Below are 6,863 nucleotides of genomic sequence, written 5' to 3' on the forward strand. Positions count from 1 at the left end.
AGATTTTGGTAAAATTTTCAGGGTTTGTTGGAAATGGGATAAGGAAGAAATGATTAAATTTTGGTGGTGATCGGGGGTGGGGGGTCCCACGGGGGGGGGCCACTAATCAGCCTTGGCGGAGGTCTGCACTCTCCGAGTGCTTCTACTTCATTATAGTTTAGTTTGATTTAGCTTTGACTTTTTTTTTACTCTAATTCAGTTAGTTTGAATTAGTTTTTAGAGCAGGTTTGCCAGTTTTTATAAGTGTTCATTTTTTTCTCTAAATGCTTAGTTTTAGTTGTTTTTTTTTTTTTTTTTAATATATATTTCGTATTCAAATAAATCTCAGAAAGGACTCTGCTGCTTTCTCCCAACTTTAGTCTCCATGTTTCCAGGTAGAGTGGGGACCAGAAGACGACTGGAAACCACAAGTGACCACAAGTGACGAACCGTGAAGTGTTGTATGGTGCTGCTAGCTAAAATTGCTCAAGTGAAATAAATCGATTTCGTATCAATCTGACATTGACAAAAACGAAAACGAAGGGAATTTTATCCATAATTTTTATACGTTTTAGTTAGTTTTGTAATAAATAGTTTTTTAACAATACACACAATACATGAGAATACAGATACAAAAATAGAATACAATCATAAAGTCAGTATATATACAGAATACATTTTCAATCATTCATATACAAAAAAATAAAATAACTACATAAATAAATACTTAAATAATTTCTTATCTAAAATTTCATTAAATGTCAGACAATACATTAAATATCTTATCATAGCTATCAAGAAATGTCCTATTTTTTTGTTATTAACAAGGGCTAATGATTTATAAAGTGAGTTAAATTCAATTAAAAAATGAGGGAAAAAAAAAAAAAATTGCAATGCAAGCACGCATTCATGGCAGCCAACACGCTCGATCCATCGCAATGCATTGGTGTCTGCGTGCTGTTGCATTGACTATGAAATGGCCATTACACTTGAACTGCTGTAAAAGCTTGAGTTGATCCTTTTAAACCCTAGTATTTGTACGAGTTCTACCTGAGGAATGAATATGAACACTGGGGACTCCCAAGGATCGAATAGTTTTGGATTTTTCATTATAGTTTAGTTTTATTTAGTTTTGACTTTTTTTCCCCCTCTAATTCAGTTAGTTTTATTAGTTTTTATGGCAGGTTTGCTAGTTTTTATTAGTTTTCATTTTTGGTCTTTAAGGGTTAAAGGTAGACGTTTAGGTCTTTAAGGGTTAAAGGAGGATGTTTGGGTCTTTAAGGGTAAAGGTGGACGTTTGGGTCTGTAACGGTTAAAGGAGGACGTTTGGGTCTTTAAGGGTTAAAGGAGGACGTTTAGGTCTTTAAGGGTTAAAGGTGGACGTTTGGGTCTTTAAGGATAAAGGCGGATGTTTGGGTCCTTAAGGGTTAAAGGTGGATGTTTGGGTCTTTAAGGGTAAAGGTGGACGTTTGGGTCTTTAAGGGTAAAGGTGGACGTTTGGGTCTGTAACGGTTAAAGGAGGACGTTTGGGTCTTTAAGGGTTAAAGGAGGACGTTTGGGTCTTTAAGGGTTAAAGGAGGACGTTTGGGTCTTTAAGGGTAAAGGTGGACGTTTGGGTCTTTAAGGGTTAAAGGTGGACGTTTGGGTCTGTAACGGTTAAAGGAGGACGTTTGGGTCTTTAAGGGTTAAAGGAGGACGTTTGGGTCTTTAAGGGTTAAAGGAGGACGTTTGGGTCTTTAAGGGTAAAGGTGGACGTTTGGGTCTTTAAGGGTTAAAGGAGGACGTTTGGGTCTTTAAGGGTTAAAGGTGGACGTTTGGGTTTTAAAGGGTTAAAGGTGGACGTAGGGCGTCTCAAAAATCACTTTTCTCTTCAGATCACGGTGTTATTTAAACCAGTTCATCTCCAATATGATAATAGCCCCCCCAAAAAAATTTTCAGCAAAATCCATCAACGTTTGACCCCCCCCACCACCACCACCACAAAGTATGAAGGGCCCATCAAAAAAACGCCAAAAAATGCTGTTTACCTCCGCCAAGGAGGTTATGTTTTTGCCAGGGTTTGTTTGTTTGTTTGTCTGTTTGTTTGTTTGTCTGTCCGTTAGTGTGCAACATAACTCAAAAAGTTACGGACAGATTTGGATGAAATTTTCAGGGTTTGTTGGAAATGGGATAAGGAAGAAATGATTAAATTTTGGTGGTGATCGGGGGTGGGGGGGGCCACTGATCAGCCTTGGCGGAGGTCTGCGCTCTCCGAGTGCTTCTAGTTTTAAATGCATTACCATGCTTAATGGATACTGAGGTGCCTAAAGTACAGACATCCATACTGTGTCACATGTGGTACCTGACTGAGTCTACTGTGGTACTAAGTCTGTTTGATAAAGAAGTACCAATAGAAACCAAAGCAGCCATGGCAACACAACTGCAGGCCAAGGCCAAAGCTGCAGGATTCACCAGAGGAAAGCCCACCTTTCGCACACAGAAGTTCCTGCATGGACCGCAGCCTGACCTGGAGGATCTGTGGGACCCCAGTCCAGTCTTGGCTGATATTTGACCTTCTGGGCATGGATGGGCATGGATGGAAGCACCCCAGAGCAGTGGGAGGAAAAGCCACAGTACAGAGAAATGAGGGCTGTTGTCTTGAGCAGTGGATAGACCTGGTGCCTCAAAGACAGAAGGTCCTGGGTTCGATTCCAACACCAGTCCATGAGGGTGGGACCTTTCTGTGTGGAGGTGCAGGTTCTCCCTGTGTTTGTGTGGGTTCTCTCTGGGTACTCCAGCTTCCTCCCACCATCCAAACACATGCACTAATAGGTTAATGGGTTAATCTAAATTGCCCATAGGTGTGAATATGAGAGAGCAGCCATGGATGGAGCCCATAGAGGAACATCATCTCAGTGTCTGGTTCCCACAGAATCAAGCTCCCAAGAATGAAATGGAAGAGAAACTACAGAGCGAGTAATATCTGAATAAACTGTGAAATGCACATGTATAAAAGTACGTCCAGATTATCAGAACCATGTCATCATTCAAGTCTTTGATTTCTGCACCTTAAACCTTGTATTTCGCCTTATTATTTAAGTGTTCAGCTGTATTTGTCTTTAACTCAAACCTGTATTTTGCTGAAAAGGGGGTTAAGAAAATAGACATTGTGTTCAACTAGATTTACTGTTCTGAACTTCTTTCTATTTCCAGTTTTTAGCCTATAATTGAGTTATTTTATCTTAAAATCACCTTATTTTCTCTTATACAACACCTGATACAATAACCTATGAAGCTGATATTACAGGGACGCTGTAAAATACCAGAAAAAGCAATTTGTGGACACTTAAGACCTCATTATATGTGATTTTCTGGGTTAAAATGAGCATTTTTGGCGTTTTTTGATGGGCCCTTCATACTTTGCGGTATGGGGGGGGGGGGGGGGGGTGTCAAACGTTGACGGATTTTGCTGAAATTTTTTTTGGGGGGGCTATTATCATGTTGGAGATTAACTGGTTTAAATAACACTGTGATTTTTGAGACGCCCAAGGTGGACGTTTGGGTCTTCAAGGGTTAATAACCTTTATCCTTTAGCCACTTTTTCTTCAGTTTTCTCTGTTTTGATTCAATAACCTTTGAATTTACTCAGAGCTTTTGTGAACATCTACATGATCAGTGAATTAAATACAGGGAAACATCACATTTTCACTGAAAAAATGCAAAGGATAATATCATATTAGATGGTGAAATCAACTGATGATGGTTAAATGTAGAGAGGAATTCTTTTGAACATCACCATACAGACTAGTAGTGGGTTAAACTGAGGTGAAGCTACAGAACAGTAGACAGAAATGATTCACTGAAAACCACAGTCAGAACTCAGACTGTAGGAGTTTGGAAATCCTGCTTGATTTGGAAATATGATTGCACCACATTTAGATGCCAAAGAAAAGACTGCGGTAAAAGTAGAAATAATGACTGAACTTGTTTGACGGGTCAAACTCTGAAGTGAAGTCAAAGAGTGAATGGACTGGATTTAATATCATCCGTGTCAGTGTTTGTTTTCCTGGCGTCATTCCACACATATGAACACCTCTGATCTGTCCCATGAATGAAAGAAGGAATGAAATCTTTATTTTGAACATGTCAGCAGTGAAATCAAAACAAAAATCAACCAACAAAATATAAGAACTGGTACATAAATAACTGATAAGCAAACAAACGACAAAATGAATAAATACATAATAATAGTTATAGTAAATAATAATAATAATAATAATAATAATAATAATAATAATAATAATAATAATAATACTAATAAAACGAATGAAATGAAATTATACATGCTCGAAAAGGAGTAGGAAGAGGTAAGTAAGTAAGTAAAGCTTTATTTCTATAGCACTTTTTAAAACAACATGTTACAAAGTGCTTCACATAAAGGAGAGATAGATAAGAACAAACAGGAAAGACAAGAATAAGAAAACAGTTTCACCATGCAGATACAAACTATCTGGCACAAGCAACACACACTGAACAAACACCATGGCCACATATGTCACAAACAACCCCTAAGACAGACCCATAACCAACACTTAATACACTAATACACACACACACAATATACAGGGTGGGGAAGCAAAATTTACAATGAACATTTAGTTGTTTTTTCTCAGCAGGCACTACGTCAATTGTTTTGAAACCAAACATTTATTGATGTCATAATCATACCTAACACTATTATCCATACCTTTTCAGAAATTTTTGCCCATATGAGTAATCAGGAAAGCAAACGTCAAAGAGTGTGTGATTTGCTGAATGCACTCGTCACACCAAAGGAGATTTCAAAAATAGTTGGAGTGTCCATAAAGACTGTTTATAATGGAAAGAAGAGAATGACTATGAGCAAAACTATCATGAGAAAGTCTGGAAGATACTATTAAAGAAGAATGGGAGAAGTTGTCACCCCAATATTTGAGGAACACTTGCGCAAGTTTCAGGAAGCGTGTGAAGGCAGTTATAGGCAGTTGAGAAAGAAGGAGGACACATAGAATAAAAACATTTTCTATTATGTCAATTTTCTTGTGGCAAATAAATTCTCATGACTTTCAATAAACTAATTGGTCATACACTGTCTTTCAATCCCTGCCTCAAAATATTGTAAATTTTGCTTCCCCACCCTGTAGATGTAAAAACTTATGTACTCCTACCCCCAATTTCTATTTCTTATGATCACTATATAGCAATTATTACTTTGTATAATAATAATAATAATAATAATAATAATAATAATAATATCACACATCCTTTTTCCTATATACACTAATATGATAATACCCATTTACAACTTATCCTACCAGATAATAAAAACTAAAAAAAAAAAACAAAACACATATCCATATATAATATAAATACCTATAATATTCTATATTGTCCTATATAGTAATATATATAGTAATACAGTAATAATATATTCCATCAGGATAATGTGCAGTCGAACAATGATGGCGTGGGTTTGGAAGATAGAAAATCAACGGTGCTGGAAGGAGACACGCTCTGTTCATTTCAGTTCAAGGCCTTGGTTTGTGTCACAGATAAGAAGAACTGACACAGAAACCACAGATGGGAAAACACTTTTACACCCAGTGGTTTAGATGTCAAACACTTCCTGTATGTACTGGACACATGACAATGAGTACAAAACACACACACAGACACAGTGACATTTAGATAAAGATGACATGTTCAGGCGAGAACATCATCTTCTGGATAAGATTAGAAAAAATACGTCAAACTGTTCAGTAATAAAAACACAGTAATATTTATATTTATCTGAAGTTTTGTCTTGAATGAATTAAAACCACAGTCAGAAAATATAAGGAATAGGAAAAACACATGTGGAATGACAGGAAATGTCAGAAAAATAAATACTGAAGCGCACAGAGGAGTCACCAACGTTATTATCGTTAATGGAAACCAACGAAAAGACAAAAACTAGAATTGAAAAAACATTTTAACTACAGCACAGCCCTGATGGGGAGATGACCAAAACATAATGGCCACATGCCGATCAGGATCTTCTTCTGGATCTGGGAACTTATGGAAAATTTAACATGGGCTCTTATGGGGAAAACATTTCAATCGTCCTCTTCTCTGAAACTCCAGCTCTGATTGACTTCAGACTTTGTATACAGCTTCTGTATGATGATGTCAACACAAGGTATTGAAATTATTTCAATCCGGATCTGATTCTGGATTTGGTGTGACTTTGAAAAATTTTCCCATTATAAGAGATAGGAAGTGGATTGATCCAGTAAATCAGTATCAATGATATCAAGTTGGAATTTGAATTTTTTTACAGATCTGATTGGAATATGACCAAAACATGGGCTATTTCTGTAATAGAATAAATGCACAGAACTGGGTGAGAATAAATGGCATCTGGATACATTTCCCAAAGCTTTTCATTTGGTCGGTAAGCTACAGGGCCATTGGTCCTATTTTTAAATAATGCATCTATCCTAAGAGTCTAGAGATATACTAGAGTAAAGGATGGCATGGTATAAACAACAAACACCCATATCACAATATATGATCATGACCTCAATAAATGTTTGTTCTTCACAATTCTCCAACATTTGGCTAAAATATATACAACAAGAAAGCTCAGTGTCTTAGCTTCCATTTCAATGAGTTATGGATAAAATGGAGAAATGAATACTGAAGATTGCATAATTATCTGTTATATAACTGGACATGAAACTAAAATGTCCCATGCTTTGGGTGTTAACAGGCCAGAACTTTTGATATGAACATTTCTTCTGCCAGAATTTTCACCCATGTGAAATGTTTAATATGTCTCAATGAGTCATCTAAAACAGTTTAGTGTTGCTCGTCATCTGTGTTAT

This window comes from Sphaeramia orbicularis, chromosome 19, assembly GCF_902148855.1.
Source record: "Sphaeramia orbicularis chromosome 19, fSphaOr1.1, whole genome shotgun sequence".
Classification (NCBI taxonomy): domain Eukaryota; kingdom Metazoa; phylum Chordata; class Actinopteri; order Kurtiformes; family Apogonidae; genus Sphaeramia; species Sphaeramia orbicularis.